This window comes from Macrotis lagotis, chromosome X (genome assembly GCF_037893015.1).
Source record: "Macrotis lagotis isolate mMagLag1 chromosome X, bilby.v1.9.chrom.fasta, whole genome shotgun sequence".
In the NCBI taxonomy this organism is placed as follows: domain Eukaryota; kingdom Metazoa; phylum Chordata; class Mammalia; order Peramelemorphia; family Peramelidae; genus Macrotis; species Macrotis lagotis.
The window spans coordinates 97,025,619-97,053,428 of NC_133666.1; the positions used below are offsets into that span (position 1 = coordinate 97,025,619).

Below are 27,810 nucleotides of genomic sequence, written 5' to 3' on the forward strand. Positions count from 1 at the left end.
AGTCGCAATATTCCTGGTAACTGTCATTGGCTTGGTCCCATGGCAATTCTCCAGCCAGAATTGCAGTTAGTACTATTCCACATGACCAAACAACAGCTAGTTCTTAATGAAATTCTTTTCTCTTAAGCAATTCTGCGGCAACATATGGCAGAGTACCACACATCTTATTCAATAAACATTCACAATTATGTCAAAATAATGTTGTTAACCCAAAATATGAGATTTTGAGGTTATCTCTTTCATGTAGTAAAAGATTTTCTGGTTTAATATCCCTATGGATATTAATATTAATATCCCTATTAATACCATGAAGATACAATACCCCTGCCATAAGCTGATGAAAGAACTTCTGAGCATCTTGTTCAGGCATGCCCACATCAGGTTCAATTTGGTCAAAGACTTCTCCACTGAAATACTCTAGAAAGAGATACTGAATATTGCCTTCTGGCTGTTGATCATAGAATTTCATTATGTTCTCATGGTTTAACATTTTATTGATGCAAATTTCTTTCTTAATGTTTTCTAGACAATCTATGGCATGCTTCATGTCCATAATCTTCACTGCAACTGCTTCTTCAGCAAATTGAACTTCTCCATAAGCACCTTTTCCCAAAATTTGTACCAAATCCTAGTCTTTCATAAAGGGCACCAGCCATGGCTCTACTAGTCAGCACCTCCCCCATTAAATATATCCATCCTATGACTTGTATTTATTCATCAAGGAATGCTGGGATGGCTTAGTGGACACAGTGCCAGCTTCCAGGGGTAGAAACAACTGGGTTCAAGTCCTACCTCCGACACATTCTGACTGTCTGACTTGGGCAAGACACTTAAAACCTCTCGGACAACTCTAGTCGCAGCAGCTGCTGCAGCCACAGAGGCCACTGGAGGAGAAAACCAAATGCGGCGTGTTTCCTACCAAAATTCATGACTCTTCTATATGTATTTTTTATATTATGTCCACTCTTTCCTCCATTCCCTCCTTTGTATACTGAATTCTTATCCATTCTTAAAACTTAATCCAAATGTCTCCTCCAAAGAACTTGTTCTAATCTCCTGGTTGGCAGTAACCCTCCTTCATGGATGTCACACAGACTGAGGAGCTTTGGACTTCTCCATCATACTTATCAGTCAGGCAGTCAATCAACTGGCATTTATTAAGGACCTCTGAGATATGATGAGTTATAGTTATAGTCTAATTTACACTTTATATTCTCCTCAGCAACTAGGATAGATCACAGACAGTGGAGCTCTTAATAAATGTCTGTTGAGTGCATATTGTTGACTGAAACATTTTGATTCACAGTGTTTTTTTTTCTTGCCTTGAAGATGAATAACTCCAAATTTCAATTCCATCTTAATTGAGACTTTCACTGAAGGATTTCTACAGGCCATCAGGCAATTCTAAATTTTACTTTTAAAGCAACAGTTTTTTTTTCTCTTCAGAACACCTCATCAAGAAGCCTATAGAACTGGGGGGAAGAGGATGCTCATCTGCAGCTTTTCCAGTCTTATCATCCACAGATAATGAGTACATCATATCAAATATTCTCAAAGGAATCATTTACATAAGGTTTATTGAAAGAAGAATGCAAGTTCTTTGAGGTACATATTTTTGTCTCTGCCACTGTAATCCTATTGACTTGCATAGTACTTTGTCTTTATTATTCATTTCTTCAATCATGTCCTACTCTTCTTGGTAAAGATACAGGAGTTGTTTGCCATTTCCTTCTCTGGATCATTTAACAGATGAGGAAACTGAGACGAATAGGTTTAAGTTATTTGCCTAGGGTCACACAGATAGTAAGTGTTTGAGGTCAGAGACAATTTACAGGTCTAATCCCAATAATGATTAGCTCAGAAGTCAGATCCATTTTCTTGACCTAAACTGATTCGTTCCTCCTTGGGTAGCCTGATGGTCCTCCATTCCCTGGGACTCACCATATGTATAGTGGACACCAGAATAGCATTAGCCCTACTGAAGCTCTGTTAAGAGATCTACCAAGTAAACATCTTTCAGTAACACGAATTGGAGGTAGGTGGGTTGTAGAGTGAATGGAATACTACTAGATCTGGAGTCACTGTTCTGAGTTCCAATCTAGTTTCATGCACTTACTAGTTGTGTGGCTCTGCACAAATCATTTAACAACTGTTTGTTTTTGTTTTTGTTTTTTACAAGGCAATGGGGCTAAGTGACTTGCTCAGGGTCACACAGCTAGGTAATTATTAAGTGTCTGAGGTCACATTTGAACTCAGGTCCTCCTGATTCCAGGGCTGGTGCTCTATCTACTGTACCACTTAGCTGCCCCCATATAACAACTGTTTGCCTAAGTTTCCTCACCAGCAAAGTAGGACACAAAGCTATGTCTTTCTTTAATCTAGTCTATATATTCCCAATTTATGGGAATAAGATGTTTTGTTTCTGTTTCCCACTCTCTTGCTGGAAAATGTATGTGCTGTGTTGTCTTTTCACTGACTCAGCTGGGTAAGGGGCAGTGCAAGTGAGACACCAGCTAAAAGCATCTCCTTAAACAGAAGACATCTGCTGAGTTGCAGAGGGTTTGATTATTTTTTTTTTCTCTGCCCAGAAGAACTAAGGCAAAGTTAGTTATTGGTCAGCTATTGTTTGAATATCCTGTTAAGGTCAATTTTACAGCATCATTTTGCTATACTGCATTTTGGAGTGTGCAGGGGAAGAAAACTAATTCAGGTAATGAAATGGAACATTCTCCTGACACTAATTTATTCCTGATATCAAGTAACTAATTAATTTTTTTTAAAAGTGGGGATAGTAATAGTGTTTACCTACCAGGATTGTTGTGAATGTCAAATGAGTCACTAGTTGTAAAGCATTTAAAACAGTGTTTGGTATATAGTAAACACTGTATTGTTGTTTTGCTCAGTGGATAGAACACTGGAAAACCCAAGTTCAAATTTGCTCTCAGATGCTTACTATCTGTGTGACCATGGGCAAAGCACTTAACCTGTTTGCTTTAATCCTTTACAGAAGGAAATGGTAAACCACTTCATGGACAGTATGAATCAGACATATCTGATATAATGAAATTATAATTGTTATTATTATTGAGTCATACTACCATATCTGTGAACTCATTTAATAATATTTTGATAACTGTAATTCAAAGTAACTGGATTTCTTTATAGTCTCAATTATTTTATTTTATTCATTTAAAAAATATGAGAAAGGGTCCATAGAATTCACCAGATTGTCAAAGGGATAAATGACACAAAAACAATAGAATATGAATAGAAAAATCTCTTTATGGAGAAAATTATTTTTAAAAAATGATAAAGACTGAAGGACCTGAAGGAGAATAGAGCATGAAAACAAAATGACACTACATTCATGTTTCTGAAGGAAACCAAATGTATGTCATTAGAGTTACTATAATTACCTGATTTCCCTCATGAAGTTATAGCCTCTATGGTGATTTTAGAAATTCTCTGATGAGTCCAAATCCCAAATCTTTTTTTTAAATAATTTTATAATTGTAAATTTTATAATTTACAGTGCTGTCTGTCCTCCTTGGACCAAATGCCAAAGTAAATGGAACCAGTCTTTTTAGTAAGTGGTAGAATATTAAATGAGACAAACCTAGCCTCAGAATAAATGTCCTGGAGGAATTCATAAACAGAACTTAAAATACAGTTAAGTGGCAAGGGTGTCTGTTCTCATCTCTCAGGAGGTAGTTCTATTTCCAAATGCATCTTGTGCATGCTTTTAGCCATATCACTGCCTCATTAAAAATCAGTCTACTTTGCAGCTCATCCACCATCTTCATTTGATGGGTGACTGCTTACTTCTTAATTGGTTGTGCTTGTGGGGAGAAGGTAGCACAGGGCATCTGGAATGATAAAGATATTCTCTTAAAAAAGCACCATGCTTTCATATTGAGAGAGATGGTACAGTTTTGAATGTTGCAGAAGTAAAAGGAATCGTTTCCCCTCCTTGATATTTTAACCTGTCCCTTTAAAATCTGAAGCCAGTAACAGCTAAGGGAAGTGAAAATGACCTATTATGACAGGCTAACATGTACTCTGTCACAGATGACTGAAATCCAATTCAAATCTTATTTCTCTTTCTTCTCAAGCTGAATCTGAAGTCTCTTTGTCTTTTTGTTTTCAGGGTGCTAATGGCATACAAATCTATATAAAGTCTTAGGAATTTGCTTAAACATTGGATAAAATTCTCAAAGCATCTGACAAAGTCCCTCATATAGCCTAATGGACTAGATGGAGAGAAAAGGGCTAGACATCATAGTTGGCATTCAAAACTGGTTCAATTAAACGCAAAGAAAAGCCATATCTGTGTATCAATCTGGAGAATTGTCTTTGGTGCTAAGAGCTGGGAAAACAAGTAAAAAATTAAGAAAGTCTCTGCTGTCAAGGAACTCAGATTAAAATTATATACATTATATAATTATAACATAATAATTATATAATTACATCTATATTTTATAATCTATTTACAGCTTTATAATAGGCATTATATTATATAAGATATATCCCACATATTTTATGATATACATTGATACCAGAGAATAAAAATGACTTTCCCTAATGTCTAAAAGGTGTTAAGTTACAGAGACAGAATTCAACCCCAGTTTCTTGGCCTCCAAATTTAGGGTTCCTATTATACATTAGACAAATGTAACAGAAAATCAACTATGCAAATATATGACAGAAGAAGGTGAAAGTAAAGGTCAGACAAAAGTTCCTATGTAAAAATAGCCTGGGGATTTTAGTGGCTTGTAACCTGGCAAAACAAAACAAAACAAAAACCCATAAAACTTTTTTTTTTAACCAGACCTGTAATTTCATTAGCAATGGGAGATTCCAGTGGGGAACTTATTTTCAATTAATCTCCTTTATTGGGTCTACCATTGTCACATTACCTACTTTTTTACAAATTAAAATATAAGTAAAAAATATGACATAATAGCAAAAAAATCTCTACCCCGTCTTTATATTGCCCTTGCTATTTCAATACAGGCAATTACTCTGTACTTGAGAATTTTAGAGTTCCCTGGGGAATTGGGAGGTTAAAAGACTTGCCTAGGGTCTCAAAGTTAGTATATGTCAGAAGCAAAATTGAATCCACATCTTTCTCACTCTGAGGCCATTTCTTTACCCATTATACTGTGTAGTCTTTCTCTAACTCAACAGTAGAATAATATAATGATCAAACATTTGTAGTTGATTGATTGTTGTTCTTCATAATCAAAAAAGACCATTATATCATATAAAGGATGGCATAACTTATACATTATGTTGATTATTGTGTTGTGCAAAGACATTCTTCTCATTACCTCTTCCAGAACTATCTTCACTCCCTGACTTGATGTAATAAGAACTCAACAGTTGATTGCATTAAAAGAGATAGACTGAAGTGGCTAGGTGGTACAGTGGATAGAGCACCAATCCTGGAGTTAGGAAGATGTGAATGGGTCCTTGCTGCATGTAACTTTTAACCTATTCCCTTCAGTTTTCTCCAGTAGCAGCCCATTGCCTCTAATCGTCCTTGCTTCTAATCATTAATTTCTTCCTAGCTACTGATTTCTTCCCTATTGCTTATTTATATTCCCAAGTATCTCATTAAAAAAAACAAAACCTCTAACTCACCAGACTTCATCGTCCCTGCTTTCATCCCCTATCTTTCCTACCTTTTTTAGACAAACTCTAACTTTCCCTGCTCTCATTCTTCTAAAAATCTCTTTTTCTTATTCTTTAGCCATTTTCAATCATGTTCAACTTTTTATGACCTATTTAAGTTTTTCTTATTTTTTTTTGTTCTTGTTCTTTTTTGTTCAAGCCAAACTGTATTTGGTTTCATTAAAGATAGTTTTCATAAACAATCATGGTAATTTATCTCAAACTCAACAATGTTACTCACGTATATTTCCTTCTCCTCTTGCTACTTTCTCATTCTTGCTACCAAAAAGTTTAGACTAATATTGTCTTTGTGCCAAGTCTACTGGAAGAAATCTTTAATTATTATCAGATCTCACCATGTCATTCCTTTATCCTCCCTCACTCAATATATTCCAGTGGTTCCCTGTTACCCTTAAAATAAAACTCTCTTGGGCATTTAAGGAAACAAGTATTTTAAGTGCCTATTACATAAAAGGCATTACTCTAAGAACTTTAAAATATTATTAAATTTGTCCTCACACAACCCTAGGAGACTTCAATTTACAATTAAGTAAACTGAGGCAGACATTAATTGGCATGTCCAGTGTCACATAGTTATTATCTGAGGCTGTATTTGAACTCAGATCTTCTTGATATTAAGTCAAGTGCTCTAACCACCGAGCCCCTAGTTGCCATTTATAAAATCTTTCAAAATCTTGCTCCACACTAACTTTCCAGTCTTAGAACATAGTATTCTTGGGGCGGCTAGGTGGCGTAGTGGATAAAGCACTGGCTCAGGAGTCAGGAGTACCTGGGTTCAAATCTAGTCTCAGACACTTAATAATTACTTAGCTGTGTGGCCTTGGGCAAGCCACTTAACCCTGTTTGCTTGGCAAAAATCTAAAAAAAAAACCATAGTATTCTCTTCCATGACTCTATGTCAGGTTAACTTGAACTTTCTCCTGTTTGTCACTTAGAATATTGTATCTCCATAATATCGCTGACCTCAAGGCTATTTTGTATCAGTTTTGACTCTAAATCTAAGATACTTTGATTTTAGAACTCTCTTCTGAAGAAGGTATTCCTGTTCAGGATGAATTGGATTAGATACTCTATAAAGTCTGAGATTTTATGATTCTGCATTAACAGAAGATACTACAAACCAGAATGGATACCTGACAATTTATTGTTAAGTATATCAAATGTAGGATCCTATTTGAATTGCGTGAAGGTAAATCAACTAAGTTCCATTTTCCATCCCCTGTCTTTGCACTAGTTATATCTTCCATGCCTTGAGCATCTTCCCTCCTCAGTTCTGTCTCTAGTACTTTGTGTCCTTCAGTGCTCAACTAAAATATCATCTACTTGGGGTCTTTTCTAACCTCCCTCCCTAAACTACCTTTTATTTATTTTGAATATATTCACATGTGCATATCATCAAAACCTGAGTCTGGAGTCAAGAAGACCTGAGTTCAAATGTGACCTCCAATACCAGTTGTGTGAACCTGATTAAGTCACTTAACCTCTATCTGCCTCCCTCTTCTGTAAAATAAGGATAATAACACCTCCCAGGGTTGTTGTGAGGTGCTTATGTAGCATATAGGAACTATTAATAAACACTTATTCACTTCCTCTTTCCTTCCCAATACAGAGACAGATCCTGAGAGCAGGAATTGTTTCATTGTTGCTGATATTCCTGTTGCCTAGCATGGTTGTCTGGTATGAGGTGGTTCCTTAATAAATGTTGTTGATTAATTTAATATCTCAAACTGAATTTAAGCCAAATTGAGACTAAGATTAGGCATTTGTTTACCTTAGATGGAACAAGCAAGTGTATGAAAATGACATATTTTGATCTAACTTTTTTTAATGTCAGAAAATTGGTTTGTAGGTATTCTGTAAATAAGTTGAAATGTTTGTATTTTAATAAAAGTTAAAATCCTCTACAGTATTTTATTGATGTCCAGTCATTTCATTTGTATCTTATTCTTCATGACCCCATTTATTTCTTGATAAAGATACTGGAGTGAGGGGCAGTTAGGTGGTGCAGTGGATAGAGCACCTGCCCTGGAGTCAGGGGGACCTGAGTTCAAATGTGACATCAGACACTTAATAATTGCCTAGCTGTGTAACCTTGGGCAAGTCACCCACTGCCTTGAAAAAAAACACAAGAAAAGATATTGGAGTGATTTGCCATTTCCTTCTCCAATTCATTTTACAGATGAGGAAACTGAGACAAGCTATGTTAAATAACTTGGTCAGGGTCACACCACTAGTAAATATCTGAGGCTGAATTTGAAGTTGGAAGAGGAATCTTTCAGGTTCTAGGCACTCTTATTCACTCTAATTCACCTGGGTGCCCCCAGAGTAGGAAACCTACAATAGGGGTAGAAACCATGTAGGGAAAATAATACCCTTCTTGGAATCAGAAAATTTGGGTCAGAACCCAGCTCTTCCACTCTTTTACAACTATCTGACATTGATCATGTTACTTTTACCTCTCTGGCACCTTAGTTTCATAAACTGTAAAATTAGATTTTTTTTAGTCTACAAGATATTTAAGGTTCTTTACAATTCTAAAATGGTCTAGGATTTAGGAATCTGACTACGGCCATCCCTAACTTAAGGGTCAGGGAGACAACTCTGTAAGTCTTGCCTAAAGCACAAAAATGTCTCACTGACTTCTGATTTCAAGTGACATTCAACCAAGTGATTCCCTAGACCACCTTTATTTAAATTTTTGTACATGTGTGTTAATTCAAGGGTCAACTGTTGCCTAACCCCATTTGGAAACAATTAGAATACTCTGCCCTTGAATTTTCTCTCAGAAGCTTAAAGTACTTTTTCTAATTTTTTTTTACATAATTTTGTAGTATGTTTTTTCTAAAATAATTTCTGAGTGATTTAATGTGAAGGAACAGATGCTGTTATTTCACTGTTGGGGATTCAGAAACTGAGAGCCTAACAAGTTAAGTGGTTTTCTCAAGGTCAGAGGCAATAAGAGTCCATGATTCATTGGGATTCTGAATATGGTACATTCATTTAGACACTGATTGTGTAGGCAGAACATTTTGCTGCCAGACAAACTCATGACATGCATAGATTGGGAATCAATGGTTCCAGTCAAATTGATAGTATTCTGTTTTTACTGCAGATGTGTCCACCCAGATTAAGCTAAATTCTCTGCATGCAGGGGCTCTTAACTGGACATGTGAGAATTTGTTTTTTAAAAAATATTTTAATAAGTATATTTCAAGATAATTGGTTTCCTTTGTAATCCTATGCATTTAAGTAACATTCCTCTGAGTTCTTCAGAGAGTTCTTCAAATTGCCAAAGAGGTCCACAATGCAAGAAAGGTTAATATATCCTAGTTTACAGTGTGTTTGTCTCACCTACACTGGGTACAGTTTAATTTTGTTTTCAATCTCCTGGTTCCTGAATCAGCTGGAGTCAAGAGGTGAGCCTCTTTTCATGTAGTTAAGTGTGGCAATTAGCAGTTGTGGGAGAATATCATGCCAAGGAGCTCATTGCCTTTAATTAGAGCTATTATTTGGTCATTAAAAAATGAGAGCTGGCTTCTTAGTAAAACAAATTTTCTAACGAGAGGCAATACAGTGTAGTAGAAAGAGTTAGGAACTTGGCATTAGAAAATGGTAAGTCATAGGCCAGCTTTGATGCTTACTCATTGTAAATAAAAAGTGATGGTTAAATATCAGATATTCTAACAGAAAGTAATTGCCTTAAAGGTGGCGACAAATTGCTTTTGTACCCCAGAACCTACCACAGTTCCTCACACAAAGTTGGTTCATAATGAATAGATGTCGAATTCAATTTAATTGACCATAAGTCAGTTAGATAGCACAATGGATAGAGAATTGGGCCTGGAGTCAGGAAGATTCATCTTTCTGAGTTCAAATCTGGCCTCAGACACTTACTATCTATATGATCTAGAGATAGTCACTTAATCCTGTTTGCCTCAGTGTCCTCATCTGTAAAAAATGAACTGGAGAAGAAAATGGCAAAACACTCCACTGTCTTTACCAAGAAAACCCCAAATGGGGTCATGAAGAGTCAGGCAAACAACTGAACAACAAAATCCCTTAATCTCTAAGTTTCAGTTTATTTCCAAGAAAACTGAGACTCAGGTTAAATAATTGCTCAAGGTCACCTAAAACTCCAAATATGGAATGCTTTCACTGCCCGACATTGACTCTCTTCTTTCTCTCATTATATTTGTTGTTGTTCAGTCATTTCACTTGTGGTCAACTCTTCATGATCTCATTTTTTCATGACAAAGGTATTGGAGATCTTTACTATTTCCTTTTCAAACTCATTGTACAGATGAGGAAAATGAGGCAAAGAGAGTTAAGAGACTTATTTAGGGTCATACAGCTAGGAAGTATCTGGGACCAGGTTTGAATTCATGTCTTCCTGACTTGATCTATATCAAATACAAATACACACATATGCATGTATGTGTATAAATACACACAAACATACACACATGTATATATACACATATAAACACACACATGTATATCATACAATATATGAATGAATGTCTCTTGAGCTCCAAGTTTCATACACAGAAAGTAGTGGAGCTGAGGGTCTGATTCTGGTCTAGTTTTCTTCTTATGATGCCATGTGAATTCTTCTCTAGAGCCTCCAGCTTTATTACTTATACCAGCTCCTTATGCTATCTCGACTTCCTCACTTTCATAATTATATTGCCTTGCAGCTATTATGCAAATCTCTTGTGATTGGAAGAACTTGAGTTCTCCTCTAATGTCTCAAACACTATGTAGAAGTGCTCTTTGGGTTTATTAAAGGCTATGTTAGTTAAGTGTGAATTCTGATAGATCCTTCCAGAAATATAGTTATGATTACTATCCAGGGGCCAGCATAGCTTTTGGAAAAGGTCATCATCATCAAGTTGGCTATTATTTTGGGGGAGAAGGGAGGGCACAGCAAGTCAAGTAATAGTTTATTAAGACATGAAAGGTTTGGGGTAGTTAGGTGACCCAGTGGATAGAGCACTGGCCCTGGAGTCAGGAGTAACTGAGTTCAAATCCTCTCTCAGACATTGGGCAAGCCACTTAACCCCATTGCCTTGCAAAAAAAAAAAAAACCTAAAAAAAAAAGACATGAAAGGTTTAGGATTTGAGTTGGTGGCAAAAAAACTTATAATGATGAAATCAATCCATCAACAAGTACGTATTAAGGGACTAATTTGAGCCATGCCAAAAACTGGGAGTAAAGGCAAAAATGAGGTAGTCTCTGCCTTCAAGGAATTTACACTAGGGGAAGAGAACATGCTAACAGAGAAGAAAGCTTAGGATATGTATTCCAAAAATATAATATGGGGGGAAGGGAACAGTTATAACTAGAGGAATCATGAATGACTTTTTGAAGGAGATGGCATTAGAACTGAACTTTAGGAGAAGCTAAGGAATTCAAAAGACAGAGAATTCCAGACTTGAAGGCAGCCTGTACAAAGGCATGGAGATGGAATACAACATATGAGGAACACCAAATAATCCTTCTTTTTCAATACTAAAATATATACTTTTCCCTCTGCAATAGTTTAAATTCCTGAGGAGAGAGACTGACTAAATTCATCTTATTTTTCGACCTATCATAAGATCTTGTTCAATAATAATTTGTTAAATGAATGAATGAATGTATAAATGCATGAGTAAATGAAGATAGTTTTTGATGCATTATTTAACTCATATTACTGACTGTTACCTTTAAGTTGTCATAAATACCTTCTTACATTTATATTGGATGGCAAAGGCCTTTTTTCCATTAGTTATGAATAAGAAAAGTGAATCATTCCTAGGAATTTCTGGAATACTAAATCAAATCTGATATTGTACAACAATAAGGTATCATCTCACACCTATTAGATTGGTCAAGATTAGAAAAAGGGAAAATTATCAATGTTGGACAGGTTGTGGGAGGATTGGAACACTGAGGCATTGCTGGGGGAGTTGCAAACAGATCAACTTTTCTGGAGAGCAATATGGAACTATGCCCAAAGAGCAATAAAACACTTCATACCCTTTGACCCAACAATTCCAATTCTAGGTCTATATCCAGAAGAAATTATAAAAAGTGGGAAAAGTCCTACATGTTCCAAAATATTCATAGCAGGTCTTTTTTATAGTGACAAAGAATTGGAAATTGAGGGGATACTCATCAATTGTGGAATAGCTAAACAAGTTATGGTACATGAATACTATGGAATACTATAAGAAACCATAAATGGTTGGACTCTAGAGAAGCATGAAATGACTTACAGGATCTGATGTTGAGCAAAGACAACAATGTACACACCAACAAGAACATTGTGAAATGAACAACCTTGATGGAAGCAACTTCTCTCAGCAGTCCAGAGAACTAGGACAACTGTATTTGGATAATATATGGACTATATTATCCCCATCCAGAACAAAACAAAACACACAAATGAAAACAACACTTGAGAATATGATGAACACTTTATAAAAATTCTCTCATATGTATCTCTTTCCCTTAATCCTAATTCTTCAAACTGAAAATTACTAATTTGTAAATTTGTTTTTCAAAATATGCATGTATAATGCTAACCTGACTCTTTACTACTGAGGGGGTCGGGGTGGGAAGGAAAGGTGGAAGGAAATTTTGTAACTTAAAAATATACATGTGCATATGGAAGAAAAAAATTAAAAAAAGATCTGCTATTGTATTTTGGTTTATAATTTGAATTCCAGCATCTGAGTATATGTAACTCAATTCTTAGTAATTCTGTTTTTTTCCTCAAAGAGTGCTATTTCTAGGCAAGGAAGAAATTACAGTAAGTAAAAAATGGGACTCTCAACATTTAACTTTGGTAGTTTCAATTTATAAAGGATTTTTCTGTCTCTCTTTATTGTAAGATATGAATCTTGATTTAAAAACAAGGAGATTTTTGGGATTTATTAGTTGACAACAATCCCTTGCATTAGGGATTTGCTTGCATTTGGGATTTATTAGCTGAAATGAATTTACTTAGTTTTCCCAAATAAAAAAATTACCCTAATCAAATTATTGAAATTAGACTATGGATCATAGTTTGAAAGTATTGATGAGTCATAGTGATTGGTCAACTGAAGATTAGTCACCACTACTTGTAGTCTATCGAAGCATACAAGCCTGTATCACTCTTGGAGGGGATCGCCTCCTAAATTCTCCCTGTTTTACCTTTTGTCCTTGTGCATTCTTCCAAAGTATAGCCACACAATGGGAAGTGCAGGGAGGAAGAGAGACTTTCCTTCCTCTATCATCATGAGAAGCACTGGCAACTTATGGCAGAAACACATAATTACTATACTATCACATGGAATCAATGAGCATTTATTCTTTATGTCCCATATAAGATAAACTTTAGAGATACAAAGATTCTCATACTATAAACCCCTCACATGTGTATGGATCACCTTCTCACTCATGGATTCACTCATCCCAAACTGCTCTCACAGTGTCAGCTCTAGGTTCCCCACAGAAAATCTATGGTTATTACATTCAAACTTCTTCAGGAGTCTGTAAGAAACTGTTGAGAGGTAATAACTTCTATTCACCATTGTTGTTTTCAAGTCTCCACTGGTGTACTTAACATTTATACAAAATCATTCGCTTACAAATATGACAATATTAGATATGAGTTAGATATTACTGAAATGATTGGACAACAATAATATATTATAGGTATTCAAAATAAAACAGATGCAAAAATCACCACTACATCACATTCCACACATGATCTTGGGTCTACCTCCTTTGGGGGTAAACCTGATTTAGGGATAATAAGTAAGGAAAACCAATATGCTTGAGATAACTTGCAATTCTGGAGTCCAGGCCTTGATTTCATCATTTGTTTAGGAATATTAATACCATATGAAGCTGTTTTCTTATAACTGTTATTCTCTTTTTCTCTTGAACTAATAAAGCAATGATAAGTACTTTTAACTAACCCTTATGAGTGCAATGAAAAAAAGTATTTCACTATTGTATTGTATAGTAGTTTGCTTCAGCCAGAGAACTACAAAGTTCATTAGGGTGGTTGTCTCTGGGCATTGTAGACAAGCCCAACCAAGCTCTTCACTTGCAAGAATTCTGCATCATTCATACAGACCTCAGTCAACTGATCCAACAGTAAATCAGACAGCTATCAAGCCATTTTTCTCCTTTCTCCTTTCCCCCCTCACAGCAAAGAGAGTAGCAGAGAACAGCAGTACCTCTAAGAAGCTTCACCTCTTTCACCCTGAAGATGGTAGTAAAAGATGGTAACTATCTTCCAATTAACATTCAGGTTTTATTCAACCAACAGCAACTGAAGTTTTCAAACAACAGAAATTGAAGTTTTCAAAAAGTTTCTTCATGGCTTAGTAGCCACTCTCTTATTCAGGTCTTTTCTTTTGCTCATTTTTTTTTTTTTTTGGTTTTTGCAAAGCAATGGGGTTAAGTGACTTACCTAAGCCTACAACTAAGTAATTAATTATTAGGTCTCTGAGACTAGATTTGAACTCAAGTCCTCCTGACTCCAGGGCTAGTGCTCTATCCACTGCGCCACCTAGCTGGCCCCTCTTGCTCATTCTTTTTTTAAATTTTTAAAAAATTTTTTTAGGTTTTTGCAAGGCAAATGGGGTTAAGTGGCTTGCCCAAGCCCACACAGCTAGGTAATTATCAAGTGTCTGAGACCAGATTTAAACCCAGGTACTCCTGACTCCAAGGCTGGTGCTTTATCCACTATGCCACCTAGCGGCCCCTCTCTTGCTCATTCTTGACCAACCCAGCTAGGCTCTTCATGCTTTCAACAATTTGAATCAGTGTCTCACATTTCCTTTTCTTTGTTTTTGTTTTCTGCTTTTTGTTTGTTTTTGGTTTTTGTGGGGTAATGGTATTAAGTGACTTGCTCAAGGTCATACACCTAATAAGTATCAAATGTCTGAAGTCAGATTTGAACTCAGATCCTTCTGACTCCAGAGTTGGTACTCTATCTACTGTCCCACCAAACTGCCCCTTCACCTTTCCTTTTTAAGGTGAAAATGCACTAACTCCATTTAAATTCCTTCTTTCTGTGAGAAATGAAACTAACAGTCCTTGTGTAACTATCCCACAATTTTCAGATAGCTTTGTGTTTATCATTCTATGTTTTAGGCCTTACCAAGTTATGTGCAAATGACCTAGTGAATCAAATACTCTGAAAAATCAACCTATTCTTAGTCCTCAAACTGGTCTTTTCTGTCTCTCAAAACTGCTTCTTCGCTCTTTCATTTTATGATTTGTTTAGTCCACAAAAGTATATTTTTTGCCCCTTTTGGTGACCAAAGTATTCACATAGAAAAGGAGCATTTCCTTATATTCTTTATAAAGTGATATAATTTTTTTATTTATGCAGAAGTTCATTTTCAGACCCATTAGGCAACCAAAATGCTTATGTGCCATCTAAAAATCTTGTTTCATTATACATGGATTTTTGTAATTTTTGTTAAACAAAAGTTCTTTTATGCCCCTTTTATTTATCAACTTATTTTCTTATAAAAGGAAGATTACCTTATGTTCTTCACAAGTTTATTTTTTCTTCCATACTCTAAGAACTCTATTTTATTTTATTTCCATGTGTAGGACTGAGGATCCTGAAACTCACTTTTGTATGTAAACACAAACTATGCCTTAGTTTTAATTTTTAGACTTTCCCAAATCAATTCATAGTAGGTTCAGTGAACCAAAGAAAGAGAAATTGACCATTTGAACTCAGTCAATATGAACCCAGAATCTTTGGGAGGCTCTGGGTCATAGGTTGCAGATGATATGCATGAAAATCCTTTAAAACTGTCCAAATATACAGTAGAATTATACCAGTTTGCAACACAATGACATTTTCTATGAATTAAAACTATCATCAAGCCACAATGATAAAATGCTTTTGAAATATTTTGAAGAAATAACATAGCAATCGCAGAGAATAGCATTTACAATAAACAGGACATTCAAGGAAAAGCTATTCCAACTTTCTCCTATAACTGTCTTCCTAGAGCCACATTCTACATAGAACTAATAAGCGTTTAGAACTAGAAGGGAAATTAGTGATAATTGAATACAACCCTTTTATTTTATCCACTAAGAAATTAGAACCTACAAAGGATGAGTGATTTCTCCAATAGGCTAAATTTGAAGTCAGGTACTTAGCTTTGAGAAAGGGGCATTAGATCTATAATCTTATCAGGTTGATTAAGAAACTTTCTACACCTCTTTTGAACCTATATCTTATAACAGTCACATCAAACAGAGCTTCACTTACAAAAGGGGAAATTGTAGTTCATAGGGTACTGTGAGTTAGACACAGATAAGAATTCATGATTTTTTTTTACTTTGCTCAATACTCCATAATACTGACCCATAGTAGATATTCTTGTAGTATCTATGTCTCTTAACTTCTTGTCCATTTGCTTTGTTGTTATAGCTACCAATTGTTACTTGAGCTAGGAAGGCCCAATTCTGATTGTCCAGTGTTGTGGATATACATGTAAATTTTTCTTTTCTCCTTATTTCTCTACCTTTTCAGAATGCTGTCTTATTTTCTCCTTCTGACCATGTAGAAAGGTAATTTTTTTCTTTGCCCCTTTCATATAGACCTAGAATCCATTGTCTAATAGTTTCATTTCATAGATGAAGGAACTGAGGCCCCAAAAGATGAAGGACTTTTACTTAAGGTTACACAGGTAGTAAATGGCAGAGCCATGATTTCTACCTTTGATCCCCTGATTGGCTCTTCCCATTATACTACACTTGCCTTCAACTTACTACTTCAAAAAGGGGGTCAAGATGTACAAGCATGGAGGGAGGAGGGCATAAACAGAATTGTATTGTACTGGTGTTTATATAAAAATAGGATACTGTAATTCTAAAGAAATGGAGCATCACTGCTCTGAAGATATACAAAACATTGTTCTTATCAAATAAAAATGATGTAGTTATAGACTTTGCTTGCATTAGGTTACACAGTCTTGTCCAATGGCCAATATTAAAATTATTGAAATATACTTTTGCAGATAAGTTATTGGTGGTATCTTAAATTCAAAAACCAGTTAATTCTCCAAATGATTAAAGCATATACTCACTGTAGACAGAGACAGCCATTAGCCACAGTGCTGAAAGTGAAATACAAATGCTCAGATGCCTGATAATCAACAGGGGCCAGGCCCTAATTCGTGTGTGTGTGTGTGTGTGTGTGTGTGTGTGTGTGTGTTTCATGTCTTCTTTTCATTGCTTTCACAGGAAGGAAATGAGGTTTCAAGTGCTGTCATATGGAATAAGAATCTCCCCTCAGAAACCCACATTTTCTCCCCAGCTGTGTCACACTGTACATATCTGCCAAAATTTGCCAGAGGACACATCTCCTTGGGAGAGTCCTTTGGACTATTTCCTGTTTTTGATCTCCCTAGAAATCCCCAGAGAAAAACTCCCTCATGAGCAATCTTGTCACTTCTGTTTCTCAGTTCTAGCTGTAAACAGGAAGTGGAGAGAAATATAATAACCAAAATAGCTGCTAGCAAATTATCTTTTTTTCCTTCTAAAAGTACTGGGTACTGGGTCTGGAGTCAGGAAGACCTGAGTTCAAATAAAGTCTCTTTACTTAGTAGCTGTGTGGTGACCTTGGGCAAGTCACTTAAGTTCTGTTTACCTTAATCTGTTAGGGAAGTGGCAAACCACTACAGTATCTTTGCCAAGAAGACTCCATAGACAGCACTGGTGTCATATTGCCCATGGGGTCACTAAGAGTTGGACACAACTGAACAATGAAAGAGCTGTAAGGGAAGGTTTCCTTTGAGAGTCCTAAAGCCATAATAATAAATGAAGTGACAAATTATATATTTATTAAGTTACCACTTTATTTAGTTACCATTATTCAAAGTGCTAGGGAACTTAAGATCATATGAAACAGGCCCCTCCTTTCAAGGAGCTTATATTCTCCTAGAAGAGGATATATAAATAAAGATATATGTAAAATAAATATAAGGTAATGGGGGGACATAATGGGGGACATTAACATCTGGGGTATCAGGAATGGTCTCCTGAAGGGGGTGGGTCCTTGAGTTAAGATCTGAGGGGATTTAAGGTTTTTTTTTGTTTTGTTATTTTAGGTTTTTGCAAGGCAATGGGGTTAAGCGGCTTGCCCAAGGCCACACGGCTAGGTAATTATTAAGTGTCTGAGACAGATTTGAACCCAGGTACTCCTGACTCCAGGGCTGGTGCTTTATCCATTGCGCCACCTAGCCGCCCCAGGATTTAAGGTTTCTAACAGGATGAGATGAGGAAGGAGAGCATTACAGGCATGCTCATGGAGGTGGGAAATGGGCTGTTTTATAAGGAGAAAGACAAAGATAATTTGCCTGAAACAGGGATTTTGTGAGGATGAATAATCAGTCTGAAAAGGTAGGCTAGAGCCAAACTGAGAACATTAGAGAAGCTCCTTGGAGACAAAGTGTATTAGCAACAGGAATGCACAGAATGTACTTTTTGATACACTAATTCAATGTATTAAGCTCAACTCAATTAAATTAAATCCAGTCAAACATTAAATGGTTCCCACAGCTGTGAAACAATAAATATATCCTCCTTAAGTTTACTTTAGCTTCTGATATCATAAGAACCCTTTTGTTCTGATTTTTTTTTTTTTAGATTTTTCAAGGCAATGGGGTTAAGTGGCTTGCCCAGGCCACACGGCTAGACTATTAAGTGTCTGAGGCTGGATTTGAACTCAGGTACCCCTGACTCCAAAGCCAGTGCTCTTTCCAAAGCACCACCTAGCTGTCCCTGTTCTGATTTTTTTCCAAGCTAGTTTGATCCACAGTTTTACCCAGCTAAGTCTTCCCAAAGATGGGCAGCTGGGTGGTACAATGGATAGAGTACCAACCCAGAATTAGGGAAGCTCAAATTTTTAGTTCAAATCCAGCTTCAGGTATTGACTAACTGTGTGACCCTTAGCAAGTCACTTGTCTCAGTTTCCTCATCTGTATAATGAGCTGGAGAAGAAAATGACAAAACACTCAGCCAGAAATCCTAAATAGAGTCATCAAGAGTCAGGTATAACTGAAATCATTAAACAAAGACCTCTTATCCTCTTTTACTATCATATATAAACTTCCCAATGGGAAAGTTTTTTTTTGGAAAGTTTTTTTTTGTTGTCACCTCATATCTCAAATCAAGTTCACCATTCTAGTAAATACAACAAAATTAGACACATAGATAATTATGAAATGATAACTCATGACAAATGTATTGGAAATCACAGAAGTCAACATTGAGAATAGACAAGAGCATTCTAAAAATATTTGAAAGTTGTCAGGTCGAAGAGGGATTAATCAGGTGCTGCTTGATCATATAGAACAGAACTAGAAACAATGCACAGAAGTTATAGAGACAGTTTTCTGCTAACATGGATTAAAAAAAAAACTTCTTGGGTAGCTAGGTGGTTCAGTGGAAAGAATACTAGCCATGGAGTCAGGAGGACCTGAATTCAAATCCAGACTTAGACACTTAATTACCTGGCTGTATGACTTTGGGAAAGTCCCCTAATTCCATTGCCTTGCCAAAAAAAAAAATTAAATGCCCCAAAATGGAATGGACCTTTGGAAGCAACAAAAAGGTTGAATGTTTCTTTTCAGTAATGTTGTTGGTGGTGTACAATATGCATCCCAGAGCCACATGTAGCTCACCAAACTTCTGAGTGAGGCTTTAACCAGAGTAAAATATAATTGTGAAATATTTAACAAAAATAAATTAAAGTACAACAAAATTCTGGTAAAATAAATCAATATATATGGCCTGTAGGGATCCTCAAGTACAGTTTAATAGCCTCCATTTGAGCTTGACATCACTATTGTAGATGAGATTCATCATTTTAAATGAGGTTTGAACAAGATAATATTTGGAGTCCTTTCCAATCCTGGAATTACGATTCTATGTTAGTATTAGAGATCTACATTGAGCAGTTGATAGACTTCAGCTGAACTTCTTATTCTAATACTTTTGGTTATGATTATATATTTTTTTCTCATACTGTTAAGTGATTTCTAACTGCATCAGTTCAATGGAGTCATCACCATTTCTATAGTTGGGAAAAATATCTTGCACAATTACCATTAGGTTCTATTTTTTTTTTTTGATACCACACTTAATCTATTCAGTAGGTATGAATAGATTTACTGATATCAAGAATTTTCCTCTGAGGAAATTGTGGTCCCAAAGTTCATCTAGCCATTGACTGTCAATGACTGTCAAATTGGTCTTCCACTGACATACTTGGCAAAGAATTAATCCTATCATATACAATGATGTCAATACCACCACTATGTACAATAGCCACTGTGATCTTAATAATTTTCCATCATCTTTTCTTATATAGATGTACCTCAGGCATCAAAATTGTGGCAAATATACTGACTTGCTACTATTTTGTAGAAATCTAAGTCTTTCTCCAGTAAATCTGTAACTGAAGAATGGGTTTTGTCCATTCTAATAGCAGTGTAATCAGTGTAATCTAATCTGTATCTCCATTGCTTTACTCTATTCCTGGTTTCTCTTCCCTCCTTCTGACTAACTTTTGGATAGTGACCTGGATTTTCTGAAAACATCTTTCGCAGTTCATCCTTTGGCTTGCTCCCTTGGCCTCCAACCTGCTTTCCTGGCTCCCTGGCACTTCAGAGCTTGGTATTCCTTCTTTTTTTTTTCTTCAGGTTTTTGCAAGGCAAATGGGGTTAAGTGACTTGCTCAAGGCCACACAGCTAGGTAATTATTAAGTGTCTGAGACCAGATTTGAACCCAGGTATTCCTGACTCCAAGGCCGGTGCTTTATCCACTACGCCATCTAGCCACCCAAGTATTCCTTCTTCTGATCTATCTTTCTGGGTTTTTCTCAGATACTGTCTCTTAGAGCCCAATCCCTACTACGCCTTAACTGCCCATATTTTTGACAATGAGTCTATGATTCTATATTATAAACGCCTATAAAGTTCTAAAATGTCTCTGTTGTCTAATGTTGAAATAAAAGACCATCATAATACAATATTTGCATACAGTAAGAGTTTAATAAATGTTTTTTTCATTCATTCAATCATTGATCCTACTCATTCAATCATTAGACTAGGCAGGGAGCTGAGGCAATCACTTTTATCTTTTTTGAAAGACAATGCAATTCCCAAGGGAATTCTAACTGAGGCATTTAAGGCTTATAGTGTGATTTTCACATGAAATATGTTCTCCTAGTTGAATAATTAGTTCCAGGCCAAATTCATATAGTAGGATAGCCATGAAGGGTTTTCCCCTCTTAGGATCTGAAGATTATAGAATATAACTGAAACTGGAGTCTATTAAAAATGTTTTTTCTCCCTGTAATTAGCTTAGAGATTATGAATTTGAGATCATATTGATTTTTGTCTTAGAGAAATTTGTTCCTCACTATGCAGCATAGAATCCTTTTTTAAGAGTACCACTTCTCTGCAAAGTTTTAGCTATTCTAAAAATCATCAGTTAGTGTAATTGATTTTGTAGCTGGCACAGGGTGAGGTTTTCTGCCACAAGTGATTAAATGAGCAGGAATATATGGTGAACAAAGAAATATGTGAATTTTTCAGAGCAGTGACAATAGTGGGAAAATGTTGGAGCATGGAATCAGAGAATCCTATGATCCAGTGACCTGCAGGTATTAGCTCTGCCATTTACTGTTTCTGTGAGGCAGATCATCTCACCTCTTTCACCTTAAATTTAGAGATGGTTAGTGCTGGAAACAAACCAACATTTAGTCATTCAAACCTTTTTGGATCATTTATAAAATGAGGCTAACAATATTTGTATTATTTAGTGCAGAAAGTTTTAATAAGGATCAATTGTGCTAATGATCTTTTCTCATCCCTCATCTTCTTTGAACTTCTTCCTAATTTTGTCACTGTTAAATCATCCCTTCCTATTGGATAGTATCTCCTCTCTTGGTTTTCATGACAAGGTTCTCTCTTGGTTCTCTTATTATTTTGTTCCTTCTCAGGCTTCTTTGCTAATTCTTCTTCTCAGTCATGTCCTTTAACAGAACTCTACCCTAGGGCCTCTTCTCTTTTCACCCTATACTATTTTACATAGTGATCTAATTAGTTTTGGGAGATTTAATTATCATTCCAATGCAGATGGCTCTTAGATCTGCACCCATGTGCAATCTTTCTCCTGAGTTATAGTATCATATTACCCAACTGCCTCTTGGACATCTCAAACTCATTTCAACAAGTTGGCTTGGTTCCTAAGTCCCAAACAAAATTCATTATCTTTTCACGTAAATCCTCCCTTCTTCCCAACTTCCTTATTGCTACTGAAAACACAACAATCCTCCCAGCTACCCAAGACCACAACCAAGTACAGTGTATTTAATCAATACTTTATTACCTTCAAATTTTTTTTAATTCCCCCCTCTCACTCATCTCTTATATCCAATTTATTGCCAGCTCTTGTTCCTACCTTTCAGTTTTCCTTTAAGTCCCTGTCACACCATTCGTATAGTACCCACTCTAGTATAGGCCTTCCTCATTCACATCTTATCTGTTCTAATATAATGGTTGACTAATTGATTTCCCTCTGTCCTATACTCAGAGAACAAAGTAATTTTCCTGCTAGGTCCTGTCCCCAGCTCTGCAATAAACTTCACTGGCTCCCTATTACTCTTTTAGGCATTAAAGCTCTTCATAACCTAGCTCCTTTCTATTCTTCTAGTTTTGTTACACTTTACATCCCTTGTATGTACTCAACCATTTTGTATAACTGTCACCTTGGAATGTGATGCCTCCTTACCACCACCTCCAAGTTAACTAGTTCCCTTTAAGATTCAGTTTAAATCCTAATCCTTCTTCTGCTGGAGGCCTTTTCTGGTTTTCCCCCAGCTAGCATCTTCTCTTCTCAGATTACCTTTCATGGATCTTGCATGTACCTAGTTATTTACAGAATGGACCATGTTTTTGACCTTTCTTTACATCCTCAGTATTTTGAATAGTGCTTGGCCTATAACAAGCACTTAATAAATGTTTGTTGATTGATTGATGCATGGAAAATGATTTACTATTTAATGGCTGTAAAGCATCTTTATTATTGGTATTATCAATATTATTATTTACTTAATAAATTAGTTTAATATTTATTTAATATTATTATTATTGAAGATGTTTTACTATGGGTAGGTTTAAAATCAAGAGGACTTTAGAATAGAAAAGACAATAGAGGCTAATGAGAACTAAGACAATAAATGGTTTATTATGCTTTTTAGTTGATAATGAGGTAGTAGGTATAGTGGGCCTGGAATGAGGAAGATTTGAGTTCAAATGTGACCTCAGATACTTGCTAGCTATGTAACCACTGTCTGTCTCAGTTTTCTCAACTGTAAAATAGAGATAAAATAGCATCACAGGGTTGTTGTGAGAATTAAAGTAGATAATAACTATAAAGCACTTAACGTAGTGTCTGTCAAACAGTACTTAATAAATATTTATTTCCTTTCTGCTGATGTCAGAGACCCCAATTCTTACCATGAGTTTTTTTTTTTTTTACTGTGACTCTGTCTCTGTCTCCTCAACATTTTTCTAAATCATGGACTCTCTCTGATACCTTAAGTTGCTTATGTCAAATATTTATTCAGTCATGTATGGTGGTACTATGTAGAAGGTAAGCTCTGAATCTGTTGAATGGTCTTTAAATAGTGCCCAACACATCGCAGGATTTAGAAAGATATTTAATGATGAACATGCTTTATTAAATAGGAAGATTAATAAGACCTAAATGGGAGATAGGATTCCCCCATTTACCTGCTAAACGAATCTGAGAGAAATCACTTAGAATGGGAGTTCCCTTATTTCTAAAATGGGATGAATTCTGTAGAGATGGCAAAGTCTAGTGGGTAGAAAGTTGACCTCAAATACAGAAAGATTTAGATTTAAGTCTACATGTGAATACTGTGTGACCCTAGGAAAAGCACTATGTGCTTTAAGCAACTCTCAAAGACTTGAAATTTCAGAGCAGATGCCATCTGTTTTGGGAGAGGGAATTTTCTCACTTAGAGTTTTCTCTATTTATGAAATCACACAGCTAGTCCTTCCTTGTCCTTTCCTCTCCATCCCCCCAGGAAGGGTTGGGGGGTAATTTAGGAAAAAGTAGTTAGGTACTCCAGTTCTTGTCAGATTATTGTGACTGTCCAGGCCTGACCTAAACCAAGATACTTCCTTTGAACAGCAATATCAATATCATTTGTGGGATCTCAGTGGAATAACAATGCTTTCCTCTCTATGAAAGCATTTTTTGTTTCTTGTTGAATTTTTGATAGATGGCAACAAAACTAACACTCTCATTAAGCAAGTCTTAACAAGCAAATGATAACCCTCCTAAATGTCATTCTCTGGAACAAAAAACAATTGTGTAAGTGTAGCTCTCTGATGGATCAGCCTCTGCTCTGATATGATTGTATATGTGCACGTGTGGACTTGCACCCTCTCTCATCCCCTGACGTTTGACATGTTTGACTGTTCTCTATGGATGGGAGTAATTGGGGAAGGGTAACAGGTGGGAGGCTCATCATTTATACTGGCATCACACTTCATGAGGGTTTTTATTGGGTATTCTTCATTGAATTAAGTCAAAGCTTTCCAAGAAGCAGAGATACAATCTAGTACAAGTCATGGTCTGTATGGAGGGCCTAAGTCAATAAACAAGTATAGTCTTAGTTTTTTACGGTTTACTGAAATTTGATGCTTACCTAATCAGTAAGACTCATCTTCCAAAGTATAAATCTGACCTCAGACACTACTAAGCTGTGTGACCCTGGGCAAATTACCCCACCCTGTTTGCCTCAGTTTTCTCTTCTGTAAAAATAAGCTGGGGAAGGAAATGGTGAACCACTATAGTGTCTTTGCCAAGAAAACAACCTAACTGAAACAACTGAAAAACAATAAAAAAAATGGTCAAAGACTATTTGTCTTTATTGGGGATGCTCTTTTTTTGTTCTTCTAATTGCTTTCAACTCTTTTAAAATGACTTCCTGTAAGGGAATTTTTGTAGTCTCCATGAAGAGGATACTTAAATTCAACAAACATTTATAAGGTCATGTTGCATAGTTAGGCACATAACAAACTCCTCCCCTCTCCATAAACAAACAAAAACTTCCCAAAAGGAATTGATATTCTTCACTTTCTGCTAGGGAAATTTCTTAAGTAACTTAAACTTTTGTATGTTATATTTTTAATTCCTCTCACTTTTCATGAGTTCTCCAATCCTCTCCACACAGGAGTATAAGCCATCCAGTACAAATTCCTCATTTTGCAAATGAGGAAAAATGGTTGAGATTTGCCAAGTGTAAAATGACTAATGGGTGCAGAAGTCAGGACTTGTCTCATGACCTGGTTATAGAGTTACTATCTCTTTCCTTGCTGGCCCAATATGCTAATTGATGATTGTTTGTCATAATAGCCTGGTCTGCTGTTTAACATAATTACATAAGTTCATATACTTTTCTAAATCTGTAGACAATTTGCCTTCTCAGAACTTGATCCTGTCCCAGGACACCAGTTGGTATCTACCCTATACAACAGACAATATCAAAATTTCACATGAAAGAAAAGATTGTATTTTGTCCAGATGAGTCATTTAGTACTGGGACAATTAGAAAGAGTTCCGACAGGTTTCTGGGACCACTGGCCTTTCTGCTCTCCTTCATTCAGAAAAACTATAGGAAATAGAGGATCCCGAAAACTGAATATTAGTTCTTCAACTTTTAGGTTACATTAGTGATAGTAAAGTTCCATCTGGTTAATGCCTGTCAAAGAATAAAGGAAGCATATAATTTAAGAAACTGATTGATGGGATTCCCCAGTAAAATCTTTAAAAATACTTCTGAATTACTCTGAGAGTTTTATCTTCATATTTCGGGTCTACTCTATAGGTAGACATAGAGAAGTTTCCTTTTGTGGGGTTATAGATTTTTCCATACTTGTCTGATTTATTTACTTGTACTAACAGGAAAGAGTGATATGAATAGGACTTGTGATATTCCTGGTGAGAAAGAGTCATACAGAGTACTGAGATATTAAAAGCCTTACACAGGGCCATGGAGTAGAATATGCTAGAGGCAGGATTTGAAGCATAGTCTTCCTGGTTTCAGGGCAAGCCCTTTATTCAATAAGCCATGCTCCCTGCATTTCCCTGGGGTCCTAGGCCCCTTCCTGATGGTAAGGGAGAAACGAAGGATGATGTTTGTCCTTTATTCTCAAAAAAGACCATAATATCAGGGAGGTGATACCATGACAAGCACATGAATTGAATTTGAGTAAGGGGATCCTGTGCTAAGTTACCAACCTCACTTTCTCTTCCAGAGTCATCTAGATATGAACTAGGCTAGATATGAACCAGGATGACTGGAGGTAGCCTTGGATATGAGGTAATCAGGGTTAAGTGACTTACCCAGGGTCACAGCTAGTAAGACCTCAAGTTTCTGAGGTCAGATATTCTTTTAAAAGAAATAATCTAGGACCACTTAATTTTTGGAATCAGCAAAGTTTCCAAAGCACTTTCTCAAAACTATTATCATTAGATCTTCACAGTAAAGCTGTGAGCTTTCTCATTTTGCAGATGATGAAACTTGAGTCCCTAAGTCTACTGATTCAGACACTGCTTATTGTAATACAATTGTAATGTGCTTTCCTAAATGCTTACCCAGGAATGACTTGGTCTTTAGGGAGTCTGAGGCTCATTAAATCAAACAGAAAATAGAAGTAGATGGAATGGTAACACATATCACATTTTGTGAGGTTTTGTGAGCAATGCCCCTCCTCTGATATCCCTACCTCCAGAGGCTGCTTATTTCTCTAGTTGTGAGTGAACCAGTCTGCTGTATTTACTGTTCTTATTTACTAATCCCTAGAGTATTCAAACAGCAATCAGCATTACTCTCAAGTCCGAGTTATGTGATGAAACAACAGTAGCCACATATTTCCAGGTGCACTGAATATAGACCCGCTAGCTTCTTGGCCCAATAAGAAGGGTTGCTATTTGTCTGCTGCTCCAGTTTCTCTCATCTGTCTGGGAATTCACATCTGGCCTCATAAAATTGCTCTTAGAGCATGGCAGAAGCCAATGAAATCTGCTTTTCATCAGGGAGGGATTTTTGGCTAGGAATAGCTATTCAGCTGGAAAACTTGTTACTATTGTTTTGTCTAAATTGGAGGTCTTTAAGTAAGAATTGGAACTTCGTGGTTGATATAATCAGTTCACTTCTAAAACTGGCAGGTTTGATAGCTCACTTCAGAGATGAGTAAAGTTATGATTTTCATTTTCAACCTGTGGTCTGAAAGTAAGCATCAATAAGACTTTTCAGTCGAGAAGATGCCCTTGAATCTACTATCCACATATTCCAAGGTGAGGTATGCTCTTAGTTAAGACAATTTGAGATTATAATCTAAAGGACAGAAAAATTCTCATTTAACTATTTAACACATTCTTTTCTCTCTCTCTCTCTCTCTCTCTCCCCCTCCCTCCCTCCCTCCCTCTCTGTTTCTCTCTCTCCCCCCCTCTCCTGCCTGCCCCTCTCCCCAACTCTAGGGAGAAACTGGGACTTGCTCAGAGACACTAATTATTAAAAGTTCTAGGTTCCCAGACTAAAAAGGTTATGGTCCATTGGGCACATTTTAGTCATAATTTTGACCCAGAAAAATAGAACATAGTAACCAAATTTAACAACTTTAAAATCAAGAAGATATGATGAAGAGAGATATAATTTAATACAATTTTCCAAACTTCTAAAATTTAATACTTACAGTTAAACCTAGACATTTATACTTAGTCCTTTTGCACTTTGAAAAATTACTGAGGATTCAAAGAGTTTTTGTTTATGTGAGTTTTATATTTTTATTTTTATCATATTAGAAATTAATAATAGTAGCATTTGTGTAGTGCTTTCAGCAGATTGCTTTATTATCTCATTTTTATTTCATAACAACAATGAGAGTTAGGTGTTGTTCTTAACAGCTTTTTTACAAATAAGAAAACTGAGTCACTCATGTAGTTAGTGTCTGAAGCCAAATTTGAACTTAGAACTTTTGGACTCCAGGTCCAGT

General features: G+C 36.1%; 1 protein-coding gene and 1 pseudogene across 5 annotated transcripts in view; both read right to left on the reverse strand.

Annotated features, from left to right (window-relative positions):
- LOC141497378 (serine/threonine-protein kinase Chk1 pseudogene) overlaps positions 1-27,205 on the reverse strand; it is a 39,841-nt pseudogene extending 12,636 nt beyond the window's left edge.
- PALM2AKAP2 (PALM2 and AKAP2 fusion) overlaps positions 1-27,810 on the reverse strand; it is a 534,014-nt gene that overhangs the window by 221,440 nt on the left and 284,764 nt on the right. The gene's annotated exons all lie outside the window — the stretch shown is intronic.